Genomic DNA, 18673 nt, shown 5'->3' on the forward strand with positions numbered 1-18673 from the left:
TTCTCATGCCGCATCTATTCCCAAATTTTTTTGGATAAGTTGTGAATCACCCTGTATAATGTTATCTATAAATAAACCATGACAATGAGATAAGTAAATAATATGACTTTGTGTAAATTACATAAATCTCTCGGTATATCTGAATATAAAATTACTGAAGAGTATGAGAAACATCATTACATCGATATTAAACTTTGACTAACGTTTATAAGCCGACATCCAGATTGCAGAGTAATATTTAAGACTTATTTTAGGTACTTATTGTTTTATTTAACAACATAATGTGTTGTTTTCAGTTTAAAGTTCTCAATAACTGGTCATTGCTCTTGAAATGGGTCAAAGATTTCACCTCAAAATGGATCTGAGGCGAGAACAAGAACTAAGGTAAAATATTCATCCACAAAAAGTCGTCATATAAATGAAAACTGCAGTAAACCTTTTCCCAGAAAATCATGAACAATGTTTTTTTATACTTAATTATTTTAAATTAGGACTAAATTTTATGGAAGAAAAATTTGTCTTGGCTAAGTACGTATTGTTTATTTAATTAGTCCTCATAGTTAAAGACGTCTAAGATTAATTCGAGATTATAGGTACAGTTTTCGAGAGTATGAAAACGTATTTGGTAGCTCATTTTTAAATTTAGACACTGAAGGATAAAGCCGTCACTAAAACAAAGGTGTGTAAAATTAAATATATACTTTGACATTTAAGTAAGTAGGGAGGTTTAGTATGAAGTTAGTGTGTCAAAAAATATTCTTTCTAAATATTACGAAATAACAATACCTACATTTTTTTTACTTCTTAAAAATACTATATACCTACTTTTCCCGTATCTTTATATAAAATTAAAATTGCGCTTTAGGTATAGTAAATATACATATATTGATAATGTAAATTTACATTTTGGGTGAATTACACAAAAGTGTAAAATTACATGCTTAATGTAACTTTACTTTGATGCACTTTTACATTACCTACTGTGGCGTCAAAATAACCATTGATCTAGAGTGCAATTTTACATAAAATTTTTATGACTGTATGTGTGTGATGTGCAGAAATTCCGAAAAACATCCAGAGGTATAATTTAGACGCCGGTAAGATTTATACATAGTATTATTACTATCTCGTATGTATTTAGAAAAACAGTGGATGTCATCCAATATTTTCACTACTTGAATGGTTTTACAGTATTATTTAACAAAAATAGTGACCAAAATCCATAATGATAAAACAATGCACAATGCACTTTATCCTGACGCTATTTGTCATATTCCGTGGATCAAAAATTACAAAAATTAACTGTTAAAATTGTTTTATATAAACATTGATTTCATACACTTGTGTAGAAATATCAAAACTAGATGGTATGTCCCACGTTTTTATGAGAATAATATAACGCCGAGTCTATTGGAATCTCTAACAAGACAAAGACAATCAAATGAGGAAAATTTTAAACCATTATGTTATTAACTTAATGACGCCAGTAGCCCGACTCTCGAGTTTCCAAAATATTTTGAAAAAAAAAAACGGTAACTTTTACTTTTAGGAAAACAATTTTACTATGGAGATTGTTATTTCAACGTTGTATTTCCTTAAGCATCATCATTCCTTTTGCAACTGCTCACCAAAAAAAAGTTTATTTTAAGCTTTTCAGCGGTGTCGTAAGTGCAGAAAAATTAATAACATAAGAAGAAATAACATTGCAAAATTATTGAAGATTCCTCGGATTCGCAATGTTGAAACAAAAATTCGTGAAAATAAAAAAAATAAAACTGACCGCAAAAAGTACATTTTTAAATACACACGTTGATTATCTATCTATCTATCTATCTATCTATCTATCTATCTATCTATCTATCTATCTATCTATCTATCTATCTATCTATCTATCTATCTATCTATCTATCTATCTATCTATCTATCTATCTATCTATCTATCTATCTATCTATCTATCTATCTATCTATCTATCTATCTATCTATCTATCTATCTATCTATCTATCTATCTATCTATCTATCTATCTATCTATCTATCTATCTATCTATCTATCTATCTATCTATCTATCTATCTATCTATCTATCTATCTATCTATCTATCTATCTATCTATCTATCTATCTATCTATCTATCTATCTATCTATCTATCTATCTATCTATCTATCTATCTATCTATCTATCTATCTATCTATCTATCTATCTATCTATCTATCTATCTATCTATCTATCTATCTATCTATCTATCTATCTATCTATCTATCTATCTATCTATCTATCTATCTATCTATCTATCTATCTATCTATCTATCTATCTATCTATCTATCTATCTATCTATCTATCTATCTATCTATCTATCTATCTATCTATCTATCTATCTATCTATCTATCTATCTATCTATCTATCTATCTATCTATCTATCTATCTATCTATCTATCTATCTATCTATCTATCTATCTATCTATCTATCTATCTATCTATCTATCTATCTATCTATCTATCTATCTATCTATCTATCTATCTATCTATCTATCTATCTATCTATCTATCTATCTATCTATCTATCTATCTATCTATCTATCTATCTATCTATCTATCTATCTATCTATCTATCTATCTATCTATCTATCTATCTATCTATCTATCTATCTATCTATCTATCTATCTATCTATCTATCTATCTATCTATCTATCTATCTATCTATCTATCTATCTATCTATCTATCTATCTATCTATCTATCTATCTATCTATCTATCTATCTATCTATCTATCTATCTATCTATCTATCTATCTATCTATCTATCTATCTATCTATCTATCTATCTATCTATCTATCTATCTATCTATCTATCTATCTATCTATCTATCTATCTATCTATCTATCTATCTATCTATCTATCTATCTATCTATCTATCTATCTATCTATCTATCTATCTATCTATCTATCTATCTATCTATCTATCTATCTATCTATCTATCTATCTATCTATCTATCTATCTATCTATCTATCTATCTATCTATCTATCTATCTATCTATCTATCTATCTATCTATCTATCTATCTATCTATCTATCTATCTATCTATCTATCTATCTATCTATCTATCTATCTATCTATCTATCTATCTATCTATCTATCTATCTATCTATCTATCTATCTATCTATCTATCTATCTATCTATCTATCTATCTATCTATCTATCTATCTATCTATCTATCTATCTATCTATCTATCTATCTATCTATCTATCTATCTATCTATCTATCTATCTATCTATCTATCTATCTATCTATCTATCTATCTATCTATCTATCTATCTATCTATCTATCTATCTATCTATCTATCTATCTATCTATCTATCTATCTATCTATCTATCTATCTATCTATCTATCTATCTATCTATCTATCTATCTATCTATCTATCTATCTATCTATCTATCTATCTATCTATCTATCTATCTATCTATCTATCTATCTATCTATCTATCTATCTATCTATCTATCTATCTATCTATCTATCTATCTATCTATCTATCTATCTATCTATCTATCTATCTATCTATCTATCTATCTATCTATCTATCTATCTATCTATCTATCTATCTATCTATCTATCTATCTATCTATCTATCTATCTATCTATCTATCTATCTATCTATCTATCTATCTATCTATCTATCTATCTATCTATCTATCTATCTATCTATCTATCTATCTATCTATCTATCTATCTATCTATCTATCTATCTATCTATCTATCTATCTATCTATCTATCTATCTATCTATCTATCTATCTATCTATCTATCTATCTATCTATCTATCTATCTATCTATCTATCTATCTATCTATCTATCTATCTATCTATCTATCTATCTATCTATCTATCTATCTATCTATCTATCTATCTATCTATCTATCTATCTATCTATCTATCTATCTATCTATCTATCTATCTATCTATCTATCTATCTATCTATCTATCTATCTATCTATCTATCTATCTATCTATCTATCTATCTATCTATCTATCTATCTATCTATCTATCTATCTATCTATCTATCTATCTATCTATCTATCTATCTATCTATCTATCTATCTATCTATCTATCTATCTATCTATCTATCTATCTATCTATCTATCTATCTATCTATCTATCTATCTATCTATCTATCTATCTATCTATCTATCTATCTATCTATCTATCTATCTATCTATCTATCTATCTATCTATCTATCTATCTATCTATCTATCTATCTATCTATCTATCTATCTATCTATCTATCTATCTATCTATCTATCTATCTATCTATCTATCTATCTATCTATCTATCTATCTATCTATCTATCTATCTATCTATCTATCTATCTATCTATCTATCTATCTATCTATCTATCTATCTATCTATCTATCTATCTATCTATCTATCTATCTATCTATCTATCTATCTATCTATCTATCTATCTATCTATCTATCTATCTATCTATCTATCTATCTATCTATCTATCTATCTATCTATCTATCTATCTATCTATCTATCTATCTATCTATCTATCTATCTATCTATCTATCTATCTATCTATCTATCTATCTATCTATCTATCTATCTATCTATCTATCTATCTATCTATCTATCTATCTATCTATCTATCTATCTATCTATCTATCTATCTATCTATCTATCTATCTATCTATCTATCTATCTATCTATCTATCTATCTATCTATCTATCTATCTATCTATCTATCTATCTATCTATCTATCTATCTATCTATCTATCTATCTATCTATCTATCTATCTATCTATCTATCTATCTATCTATCTATCTATCTATCTATCTATCTATCTATCTATCTATCTATCTATCTATCTATCTATCTATCTATCTATCTATCTATCTATCTATCTATCTATCTATCTATCTATCTATCTATCTATCTATCTATCTATCTATCTATCTATCTATCTATCTATCTATCTATCTATCTATCTATCTATCTATCTATCTATCTATCTATCTATCTATCTATCTATCTATCTATCTATCTATCTATCTATCTATCTATCTATCTATCTATCTATCTATCTATCTATCTATCTATCTATCTATCTATCTATCTATCTATCTATCTATCTATCTATCTATCTATCTATCTATCTATCTATCTATCTATCTATCTATCTATCTATCTATCTATCTATCTATCTATCTATCTATCTATCTATCTATCTATCTATCTATCTATCTATCTATCTATCTATCTATCTATCTATCTATCTATCTATCTATCTATCTATCTATCTATCTATCTATCTATCTATCTATCTATCTATCTATCTATCTATCTATCTATCTATCTATCTATCTATCTATCTATCTATCTATCTATCTATCTATCTATCTATCTATCTATCTATCTATCTATCTATCTATCTATCTATCTATCTATCTATCTATCTATCTATCTATCTATCTATCTATCTATCTATCTATCTATCTATCTATCTATCTATCTATCTATCTATCTATCTATCTATCTATCTATCTATCTATCTATCTATCTATCTATCTATCTATCTATCTATCTATCTATCTATCTATCTATCTATCTATCTATCTATCTATCTATCTATCTATCTATCTATCTATCTATCTATCTATCTATCTATCTATCTATCTATCTATCTATCTATCTATCTATCTATCTATCTATCTATCTATCTATCTATCTATCTATCTATCTATCTATCTATCTATCTATCTATCTATCTATCTATCTATCTATCTATCTATCTATCTATCTATCTATCTATCTATCTATCTATCTATCTATCTATCTATCTATCTATCTATCTATCTATCTATCTATCTATCTATCTATCTATCTATCTATCTATCTATCTATCTATCTATCTATCTATCTATCTATCTATCTATCTATCTATCTATCTATCTATCTATCTATCTATCTATCTATCTATCTATCTATCTATCTATCTATCTATCTATCTATCTATCTATCTATCTATCTATCTATCTATCTATCTATCTATCTATCTATCTATCTATCTATCTATCTATCTATCTATCTATCTATCTATCTATCTATCTATCTATCTATCTATCTATCTATCTATCTATCTATCTATCTATCTATCTATCTATCTATCTATCTATCTATCTATCTATCTATCTATCTATCTATCTATCTATCTATCTATCTATCTATCTATCTATCTATCTATCTATCTATCTATCTATCTATCTATCTATCTATCTATCTATCTATCTATCTATCTATCTATCTATCTATCTATCTATCTATCTATCTATCTATCTATCTATCTATCTATCTATCTATCTATCTATCTATCTATCTATCTATCTATCTATCTATCTATCTATCTATCTATCTATNGGGACAAAGTGCGTTCTCTTCGTAATTGCATGTACATCAAAGTCTACAACGTCTCATGCGGCGCTAATTTGTTTATTTATAAATAATCAATTATTATTAACAAATAATCGTATTTCGGATATTACGTGGGGTGGAAACGGCCAATCTTGATGCGGTAAAGCTCATTCTTCTTCTTATTAGTTGTACTTTAACTGTAAAGGACCCCCACCGATCTTCATTTGTTTATCGGTTTTTATTTGATTGTTATAAACAAATTAGACGTGATATCTGCGGTCGGGAGTAGGACTAGCCGATTTGGACGGGATGAACGTGGTTTTATATAGAAAGTTCAAGACCCTAATGCAGGAAGTGAATTCTCAAAAAGCTGAAGACCATATAGAACATGAATCATTATGAATAAATGTTATCCACTTCTCTTTGATTAAAAATTATCCATTCTAAGTCTTAGTTACAGATTGCACGTGTAATTTTTTTATAATGATTAATTAGTAAAAAGAAACAAATGAAGATCATTCGGACCTTAACGGTTTTGGAATATCCCGGATGATGATCAAAGTGACTTATTCCATAAAAATCAGACTTTTCTCGTCCAGCTCACAGATAACAGCCCGAAATTGTATACAGTGTAGGAAAGTACCGATGGTCTATCAGAAGTTACGTGAGAGCGATAAAGTAAGCCATAGAAATCCATGTGATAGACAAGGATGGCTATAATGAAGGCGTCTAATAGTCAACGCCCATTTCGCCCTTCTACAAATAAGAAGTGGATCTTATTTGTGGAAGGGCGAAACGGACGGTGACTATGAGAGGCCTTCATTATAGCCATCCTTCTCTATCGCATGGATTTCTATCGCTTACTTTATCGCTCTCACGTAACTTCAGATAGACCATCGGTACTTTCCTACCCTGTATATTATGTATGAATCACTCTCTATAATTTCGACCGCGGAGTATATATGTTTTGTAAAAGATAATGTAGGATCAAATGTAACTCCAAGGTCTTTTATGTAATCGGGTCTATGCAATATTATATTATCCAATTTATAATCCAATAGTACAGATTTTTTTTTTTTGGTGAATGTAATGATATTACACTTGGAGACATTTAGCGTTAAAATTACATTTTACTATAAAATAATACAGGATGTCTCAGGTATTACTGGCATCCTTGCAAGCAGTCAAAACAAATGAGATTTACCAAATATATCTATATCTAAAAGTTCACCGTTTCCGAGATACAAGATGTCAAAGATTTCAACATTTTTATTATACAGGCTGTTTCCTAAAAAACGTCGCAAGCCATAATTCCGTCAGTTATAGTCTGCTTTTAAAAAACAAAAAATTATATGAAATGGCTCTAAAAACTCTATAGAGTGAGCCTATTGGAGTGTAATTATTATTATCTTTTTTTTAAAGCTATAGTCAACTTTTTTTTAAATGGCAATATAGATTTTTTTATTATTGTACAGATTTTTATTCTGAATTGAACGATGTATATAAAGTTTACTTTTGTGAAACATGTATTACAGAAAAACCATGAAAATATTAGTCAATACCGCATTATTAGCGCCCGGCCGCTTAATTGACAACAAACATGACTAATCATATGTGCCTGGAAAACAAAAAATAATGCAACAAAGCAAGTAAATGTCATTTTAGCGTTCGTATCCCAGTTTTTACGCATTATCACTTTCTGTGTCGTTTACAGTGGGTTATTTATTGAAATAAGCTCAACAGTGCAATATATGAGTAATAATCGCAATTGACGGACATGATTCAGGTAGGTACTTCAGATACTTTCGGTGTAATAAAAATTGTGATTTAGGAGTACGACTTTACAGAGAACTATTTCCTCGCAGAGAAGTTCCAGAACCACGTAGATTTGTAAGACCTGAAGGAAATTTGAGAAACTATGATGCTTTTAAGAAACCAAAACGAAAAGAACGCTAATTTAATGAAAACATTGATTCAATGTTCTTCTTAACGTTGAAGAAAACCCAAGAACTTCCATTCGGGAAATTTCTAATAATATTAGAGCATCCAAGGGAACTAACTGTACATGTGTTATTGAAAAAGCATGCACAAATTCAAGCCATACATTCCTCAAAAAGTACATGCAATAGAGGACGGCTACAATTTGTTTCTTTAGTTGTTTGTGTTTGTTGTTCTTCGTTTAATTAATGTTATATCGCGTTGAACTTTGTATATTGGTTAATGTATTTAATTGAATTGTTTTTCTTTTATTTATTGCATTGTTTTTTTTCTGTTAACTACAAAATTCTCTTTTGAGTTTTATTTGCTTTGCTGTATTATTTTTTGTTTTCCATGGCACAGATGATTAGTGACATTTGTCATGAATTATTGACCAGGCGCCGAATGCTGTAACAACTAATATTTTGTCGTCTTTTTTTTAATAAATGCTTTACAAAAGTCAAGTTCATATACATCGTTGGATTCGGAAAACAAATCTGCACAATAATAAATAACAAAAACTATATTGCCATTTGAAATAAAAAGTTGACTAAAAAAAAGTAAATAGGCTCTAATAGACTCCCTTTATAGTGTATTTAAAGCCATTTCATTTAATTTTTTGTTTTTTAAAATTAGACTATAAATACCTAACGGAGTTATGACTTGCGGCGTTTTTTAGGAGACAGCATGTAACGAGCGTTCAAATAAAAACGTGGTCAAGTTGGTTCTGAAAATTTGGACGTAGGGCGTAGCGTATAGCAAATGAACTTAAACGTCATCTGTCAAAGCGCTATATCGCCGCTATCAATTTGAATATTTTCGTTTTAAAAAGCGTTTAAAATGGTNTTTATTTATTTAAATACACATCCAACAGGCGATGCCCAATAATAGGATATGTTAAGTCTAGTAATAAAATATAAAAAAAGTTAAAAGACAAAACATTAACTATGAAAAAATAGAGAGAGGAAAAAAATAGTACTAACTTACAAATAACACAGATATAAAGAACAAAATAAAAGGCAAACAAACTATAAAAGACAGATATGACTACATAAGTAAAGCATTTTTTATATCATTAGGCATACAACAAAAAACATCGACATTATTTTCTATCTTACTGTACTTCGAAACAATTTGAACAATGGTGATGCTACTAGGATGTTACTACGTGCTGCGGGTAGACTAAAAACATTATTACTTCTAGCTGATAGAAGCGGTACTTTCATATCAATATTACTTAAAACACCTGGACAGTCCAAAATGTTATGTAGAAGTTTATACAAAAACATTACTTGAAAAACAGATCTTTTAGCAAGGGCATGAATATTGAAACGCTCAAGTAATAGATCATGCGGAAAATCCTGAGGGGGATATATACCATCCAATAAGTACACAGCTGATTTCATAAATCTACGCTGTACTCTTTCCAAAGTTGCAATTTGATTAGCATAAATTGGGTTCCAGACTATTGATGCATATTCTAATTTAGAACGAATAAAGGTAGTGTAGAGCAATCGTAGTGTAGAAATACTGATAAAGCCTTTCCTTATTATGAACCCCATATTCTTGAAAGCAGATGACGCAATTATGTCTATACTCCGCGGTCGAAATTATAAAGAGTGATTCATCGTTAGCTCTTGGACTAGTAAGGAGGATGAGGCGTGCGGGGATCGAAAATCCATAGACGTGTAAAAGGCAACAAGATGTAGAAAATATGGAAAAAATATAATAAAATATAACATCTATTATTTTTAGAGGTTTTATCGAGAAAACTTCAAAAATATTTTAGTAACATTTTGTTTTTAAATTTTAAGTGTTTTCTATAAAACGATGCCCTCTTGGGCATCGATAATCCACCACCACCCGGCTTACGCCGCCGCAAAATATTGTAATGTTTATATATTTATTTAAGTAGGTACTTACATATTTTATAATAATTATCTCACGAATATTATCACTGACACACTTTCACTTCACTGCCACATAATCACTTCACTATTAATATATTTAAATACTCACATATTTTATAATAATTATCTCACGAATATTATCACTGTCACACTTTTACTTCACTGCCACATAATCACTTCACTATTAATATATTTAAATACTTACATATCACATTATTCACGTTATATATTTCACATATCACTGTTGCTATCACTATCACTAGAATCATCTTCACCCAAATGAATAATGACTGGTTCTATGAACACTTCTACCGTTGTATCAAGATCCCACATACGTTGTTCCTCTTTCTGTGCATGTCCAATACACTTACACCATGTTTCAGCAGTGACGTGATTAATAGCATCCTGTAATAATAATTTCACGTCGTTTATTTTAAAGGTGGTATTTTTTCGTGCGATTTCATTCTTTATTTGTGCCCAAACCCACTCAATTGGGTTTAATTCACAGTGGTATGGCGATAAACGGAGTACACGAATTCCTCGATCTTTGGCCATCTCATCCACTACATACTTAATGTATTGACCTTTTTCTCTTTAGCATACTATTCCGATTCGGTTTCAAATATCGAAAATTCATGTCGCGCATTATTCTTCTAAGAACCTTATCAGAGAAATTAGGAATATCCTCATCTTCAGCTATTGCAGCTTGAATTTTCTTTATCGTNAAACGCTTATAGTCATTAACGTTATTGAAACTGACAGCTGCTATACAGCTCGTTGAGAAATGAGGTTAAGTTGGTCGCTATAAGCTACTCCCTACGTCCAATGTGTCAGAGCCAAATTCGACCACGTTTTTATTTGAACGCTCGTTATTTTGTCTTTACCTGGAAACCCTTCCTGATAAAATAACAATAATTTTAGTTTGTTATGGAATATCTTTGGTCTAATTCCTCGGTACCTATGTTTAAATATTCTCATTATCACCAATGACCTAGGAACCCTGTTCCCCACTCTTCTTTTATTTACAATAAAAATAGTACGCCACTATCTTAATTACAAAAAAACATGTTACTTTTAAGTTTTGATTATTTTGAACAAATAATTATATTATTCTTTGAAATTTTCTATAAAATGCATCGTATTTAAGTACCTAATTGTTCATTTAAAATATCTCTGCAATTCGTAGTTTGTGCGTGGCGAGACTTACAATGCCTGACAACCACCTAATAATCCAAAATAATAACCTCCTTTGTTTATTTTTTTGGAAACCACCAATCAAGAAAATAATTAGTATAGAAGAATGACTAAAATTAACATTTTAATTGTTTGTATAATTGTATAATATTTACTGCTTTTATTTATTAATGTAGGTTATGTATTATGTAACTGAAAAATTTTTGCGAAATGAATAAGTCTATGTATTGTATATTATACTGGTTTCAAGTACTTCCATAATTCCTAATTCCTGGATGATTCACTAGGTCACAGACCAACAAAATTTAACTTTTTTTTGGAAGCAGAAACTTGAATATATATTTTCGAAGGATTTATATTTGAGGTTATATAGTAATGCCATTTATTCTTTTCCAAAAAACTAATACATTGAATCTAAAAGTACAAGGCTCCCTCCTTCGAATGCCGTTGAGTTTGCTTAAATATCTTTTTTTGTTTCGTTGAGATATCACATGTTGAAATTTCTAAGTTTATCAATTTCTTAATATGCGAAAATCTACTAAGGATCCCTTAGACATCAAGCAGTCGATTGTAATTCAGAAACTTCATACCCATACGGTTTGTGGGTTTGGAGTTGGTGTGCTTGGGGTTTGTAAGCTTGGAGTTTGTAGGTTCGGGTATTGTGGGATTGGGGTTTGTGGGTTTAGGGATTGTGGGTTTGGGGTTTGTGAATTTGGAGTTTGTGAATTTGAGTTCGTATGTATTGAAAGTTTCTGAGTATGAAATTTCTGAACTGCAATCAACTGTTTGACGTATAAGGGATCCTTAGTAGATTTTCGCATATTGAGAAACATTTCAACATGTGATATCTCAATGAAAAAAAAATATTTGAGCAAACTCAACGGCATTCGAAAGAGGGAGTCTTGTACTTTTAAATAATATGTATATTTTTTTAAAGAATAGATGGCATTACTACATAACCTCAAATATGACGAAAAACAGGGTTTTTGCACTTTTAGGTTAGGATATCCAAAAAACCTGACGTGATAAAGCAATTCTGCGGCCAGATTCGGATTCAGCGCACCAAAATCCGTCGGGAATGCATATTAGTGTGTCTGCTTCTTGACCCTTGTTGACCTGTGAATCTATGTAGATAATTTATACATCCCCAAAATAAGTCAAAGCATTAAAATGCGGCCTGGAACTGGTAAATTGAAAAGATGAGTAGGTATAAACTTCGAAAATTACAACTAAGACATATGCAGTGTTGTAACTTTGAGTTACATTTTGATAGAGGCTTCATTTGACCAATAGTTTATTTTTTCAAATTCCGTCGTAATTTTCGTACAACGCAACCACGCCGCTGGAGAAGCTATAAAAAATAGTGTAACCTCAAACAACGGCGCGCTTTAGTCGCAAGGCATGCACAATTCCAAACCACTCGCCGCGAGTTACTTTTGTTGAGGGTGTTCTTAAGCTAAGAAAATATTGGAAATTTTTATTAAAATATGTTATTTACTTAAACTTTAATTTTGAATATTTAAACACTACTTTATTTAAAAAAAAAACGATGGTAGTAAATTAAATATTTATAATACCTGTTTGAGAAAATAAATTAAAATATATAAAATTTTATGTTACAAAATAATACAATTACATATTTTAAACATTTAGCTCTTGAATTTTAAATAAAAAACATAATTTTTACCTATCAGAATCAGAATAAAAGTTTAACAGTGCAGCTAATTATATGTGTAACGCATCAATTTTACATAGGGGGAAGCAAAACGTTTTTAATTTTATAGGTTTATCCATTGAGTACCCACAGAAAGCTTATTTTTGACAACCTTGAAGACTCATTAATAAAGTTATTGACAAACTTTCAAAAAACTCGATATTATGTTTTATCTAATTCGTTGAATTTCTTTACTTTTTTAGTTATTTATAATTTCTTTTACAAATTTCTCTTGTATTAAAAGGATTTTACCAAAAATATTTCTACATAAATTTAAATCATTGTACATATTTGTACCTACAATTTATATTTATCCCATCCTCCCTCTTATCTTGCCCCCCTAGCCCATTGGCTGGCAACGCCCTTGGTGTTCACCACACAAACAGTACTTAACAAGTAACCTATCAAAAAACTCCAGCAGTAATCAATAATGATAAATGAAATGCAAAAAAATAAAAAGTGTATTGATGGTTTCCAGCGCTAAAATACATTCAAATTCGCAGTTAGATGTAGTCTCCAAATGCAGAACAACAACTGAAATTATTCGCTTCGTCACCGTTTACCGGCACTATCTCCCTTCACATGCATTGTCCATTGCCTACAATTCATGTATTTATTTTAATACATGATTACAGTGGCGGCATTCACGTTTTAAAATGCATTTTAAAAAACTAATTATAACTCGCTATTTATTTGATAAAAAAAAGAATTTCAGATTCGTATTAGGAGAGCACACGTAGGTACTATTGCCCCTAAAAAATTGACCCCCACTTAAAGTTGCAACCTGTATATAGGCACAGTAAATCATATTATTTCAAATAAAAACACCAGAATAAGTAAACGTTTTAAGGCGATTAAAGTTGTACAATTTTAAAATTCTAAAATTTTAAATATTGCTTATTACCAGCAGTTTCTTCTTGTATCACTGATATGAATAAGATTTACTATTTTCCGCAATAATTCTTTGGCTGACTGATTTGAAATGAAATTAATCTTCATATATTAAATTCTATAAGAATTAAATTAAAATCTAAATTTAAATCTTCGATCCGACTTTGAAGTGAGAGAGAAATCCAAGTAATCAGAATAAAATAACCGAGCCTAACATAACCTAAACTTAAAATTATAATTAATAATAATAATAAAATTAATCGCTCTGCTGCTTCATATGCAACAACATAAAATAATTAACAAAAAATTGATAACGAGCAGAATATCACATTTATTCCCCTTCAGGTTTCTTGCTATTCTGATTTATATGTGTGGATTAACATAGAAAATTATATTAAACCTGCTATTTTTTTAGGTACCAACTTAAAAAAAATTGACATTATTTAAAACTCCTTTGTTTAACTTACTATAATTTTTTCTCAGTTATTACAGATTACAGGAAAACCTATTTTTTCGTACAAAAATGATTTTTTGTGACATTATTATAGAAAATATTAAATGCATAAAAAATAAAATAATTAAAATACACGAAAATTTACCAGAAATTGTTATGTTTATATACTCATTTGTTTATTTATTTATTTTTTTGTTTTTTCATATAAATAAACCTGCAAAAATTGGTTAGGAGGTACTTTGAGGGGTGTAGATTAACATCTTAATATGATATTTCTAATAAAAAATAGAAAAGTATAGAATTTCTCAAAAACTCGTACCTAAGAAAATCTTATCAGGGGAAATATGTATTTGCAAATGTAAGGAAATTATATTTTCCAAATATTTTTGGAGTCTATTTAACTAAATATATTTGATGCTTATATTTTTTACGCAATGTGTGGTTGGTGAAAATTAAAGAGGTTATAATTTGATGATAAAACGTTGGAACCATCCCATTTTTTAGGGGATGACCACATAGATAATTCTTAGGACAAACAAACACAAACACTTTTCTGAACACAATAAAAAATTACGTTAAGGGTTGGCAACCCTGAGATCTCGAAATTATCGACTGATAGATACAAATAACCACTTACCTATTACTTTTCTCAAAATTTTAATTTTTGATAAAGGTGCGGCATTAGGTATATGGTTTAAAAATATAAAATATTAAAATTAAAATTTAATAGGTGTACCTAATTACTACAAAGAAAATTTAATTTTGTGAAAAATAAAATAAATCATCTATTTGCATTTTTAGTTAGTAGTATGAGAGAAATTGTTTCGCCCATATATATATATATATATATACATANCGATTTTGAAAAAAGTTGTATATACATAGTACATATATATATATATATATATGTACTATGTATATACAACTTTTTTCAAAATCGCAACCTGTATGTTAATTTTGTTTGAATTTTTTTGTCATGAAAGTTCTCTATGTAGAAGAATAGAAATCATTCCCAAAATTATGATATGGCCCCAGGCTTAGTTTTTAAAATATCACTTCAATTTTCAGCAACCGCTACTGGCATGTACTTACATCCATATTTCGGGATACTCTGTATATTTGTGTCTGTGACTCAAAATAGTAATATAATTAACTTTTAGTGGAAGTGGACTTTAGTGGTACATGGATATGTACAGGTCTAATGAAGCAAAATTAATGTAACACTTGAGGAAATTTTAAAATAAATATAAATATATTTCCTGGTAAATAAATGGGGCTAGCATGTTTAAAATATATCTCGTCCGTGAGGAGGGGGAAATTTACCGAATTTCCTCAAAATATATAAAATTACATAAATTAACATATACATATATAAATAAATCCTTTAATAACTTTGTATAAAGGTAAATGTATTCTAAATTTATACGCACTTTTATTAAAAGTTAGAGCTACCTGTATTGGACGAATCGTTGGTGATTTATTTTTAAATCATGCATACCTCTATTTAAATACACATAATTTTGAAAACAAGAGTCCTGAAAGTAATTTAAAATATTTGTTACAATCGATTTGTTATATTTTTAGCTCGTTACAGGTTCAGCTGTACTTAACCGGATTGAAATATTTGAGGGAACAAAGAATATATATTTGACACAATTAATACTGAAATGTATATATAACACTTACTTGTCTTTTTCAGAACCACCAACTAAACTGCTGGATGTATGCAAAACGATATGCTGTTAGTCTCAGGCAAATCTCTTCACTATGCCGAGGCACCGACTATTTTTTTCTGACGTATTAAATCGTTCGGGTGGGGTTCTGGATATTTTAATTTTGTTGATATTAGCAAATATTCTGCCGCTTGCATAGTATGTACTAAAGCCTTCTCCCGTGCAAAAATGTGTACCTATAGAATTATTTTTATGTACCTAATAGGTATTATTTAGCTGTATTGTCGGTACCTACGTTTTCAACAAAAACATCTTTTAGTCTAGGTATTGCTGATATTATTATATACATATAATTTATAATCATATTTTTTTAAATAATTATCTAAATAATTACTTATAGATATGTAGCACTCTCATGTGTAGATACCTATGTACAATAGGTACCGGTACCTATGTATTGTTTACCCAACCTAATGTATTCTTCCACGAAAAATGTATAAAAATTACAAAAGTACAAATTAAAGGATTATATTATTTGTTAATTTTTTACATCCTTTGTAGGCCCAATTGTCTTTTTTTTCTTTATTTAGCATTTACTTGTTAGATTAATTTTGTTTAGCATTATACTGTTTTTATATTTATTTCTAAAAACTATGCCACATGCAAATCTCATAATGAGGCTTCTTGCAAAATGACTATAAATAGACGTATGAACAAATCCCGGTATTTTGAATAATGGATTACTATGTTTGGTTAAGTTATTTACAGTCGGTGCCAAAAAGTTTGAACTAAATGAAACTATTTTATTTATGATGGTGAACAATTTTCCTTGTCTGAATACCAAATAAGGGCAACATAGATATACCGGTCGATTTAGGAAAAATTGGAATTAAAAGAGCCAAAATTAAAAATGCATTTTTCAAAAAGTAAAATCAATATTAAAAAAAATTGCAATATTTACTTTTAACATTATTCTCCTTTTATTTTTGATTTAGGTTGCTTCCATATTCTTTTTTTTTAGCTGGAGTACACGCAATTATCAATATTACTTATAAATGTAAAAAGTTAATACCTTTTCCAACAATGAAGTTTTTTATAATCCGATCGGAGAAAAAATATCTGCTAACTGTATGTTATAACTTTTTTATTGACTATAAATCCTTATGCCGCGTATAGATTTGCGAGCTGAACGGCTCATGAGCTGCTCGTAAGACGCTCGTGGAAAAAATGAATGCCCGAGCCTCCCAGTGAGCCGGCATTGCTCGCGAGCAGATCCACCGCACCATTCAGTTTCTGTATTCATTTGAAAGATGTCTGAACAAGAAACTTTGTTTGCTATGATTGTTCTAAGTGGCGCAGGTATAAAAGTACGTCTTCATCCGGCCAGGCCGCCATAGTTTGATGTTTGATTAAAAAAGCACGTCCACACTAAGCATCCCTTTGAGCTCGCTGAAATAATCAACACTAGTCGACTCACAGCGAGCGGCTCGAGGTCGGCGCGAACTACGCTCAAAACCCCGTCTACACTGGCAACACTAGTTACGTGAGCGGTTGATGAGCCGCTGAGCCCGCAAGTGCGCGCCTTAACGTGGTAAATTACACGGAACGACAATTTTTGTTTTGTTTTTTAGTTCCAACTTATCATTTCTTATAGATTTTGATGTGCTGAAACCAAATTTGAAGAGTAAAAAAATTTTCCTCGTTTAGATTTTTTGTAATCGCAGGGACTTTTCTATATAAGGAATAGCGACTCTCTCCCGATGACTGATTTCCTATGTATTTTTAGGGAATGAACGCGAATCTGATGCCCAAAAACCCTAAAAAGAGCCAAAAAGGGCAAAAAAAATTATATTGAAAAAAGAACTGTAAGGTTTGCTGTGTGTTTACTCATGTATTTTTGGGCGCTCAATATAAATCCGATGTGTGTTTTTCAAGAATAGCCTAACCTGACCTAAATAGAATAGGTAAATATAAGTTTTAAGTTTAAACATTTGGAAAATTACAATTATCGCTGTCATAATTATCATAATTATTTAGATATCACGTTGAAAATGTTATTATGTCAAATGGAAATTCCAGAATAAGTAAATATGATGTAATGAAAATTACAACCTTAGCAAAGCGTTTTAAAGATGTCTATTTCTAAATTCTAAAATTTGGAATATTACTTATTACCAGCGGTTTCTCCTTGATTTATCAGTGATACAAACCGTATTTATCATTTTTTCCGCAGTATTTCTTTGACTGACTTACTTAAATATGAAATGAAATGTATTTTCTTCTATTAACTGATTAAAAATGAAATTAAGATCAAAATTTAAATCAAAAAATAGTAACTAAAAACTAACAAACCGGGATACATTTTTTATTCAATATCGAAAAGAGATTACATTCTATGCATAAAAAATTGAAAAAAAAACAATGGCCTACGCACTT

General features: G+C 29.3%; 1 long non-coding RNA gene across 1 annotated transcript in view; it reads right to left on the reverse strand.

Annotated features, from left to right (window-relative positions):
* LOC108912067 overlaps positions 1–16341 on the reverse strand; it is a 52128-nt gene extending 35787 nt beyond the window's left edge. Inside the window, exon 1 of the long non-coding RNA XR_001964524.1 lies at positions 16251–16341. This is a non-coding gene — a long non-coding RNA (uncharacterized LOC108912067). The remainder of the gene's footprint in view (positions 1–16250) is intronic.
* Positions 16342–18673: the final 2332 nt, after the last annotated feature.

Source organism: Anoplophora glabripennis, unplaced genomic scaffold (genome assembly GCF_000390285.2).
Source record: "Anoplophora glabripennis isolate ALB-LARVAE unplaced genomic scaffold, Agla_2.0 scaffold830, whole genome shotgun sequence".
NCBI lineage: Eukaryota > Metazoa > Arthropoda > Insecta > Coleoptera > Cerambycidae > Anoplophora > Anoplophora glabripennis.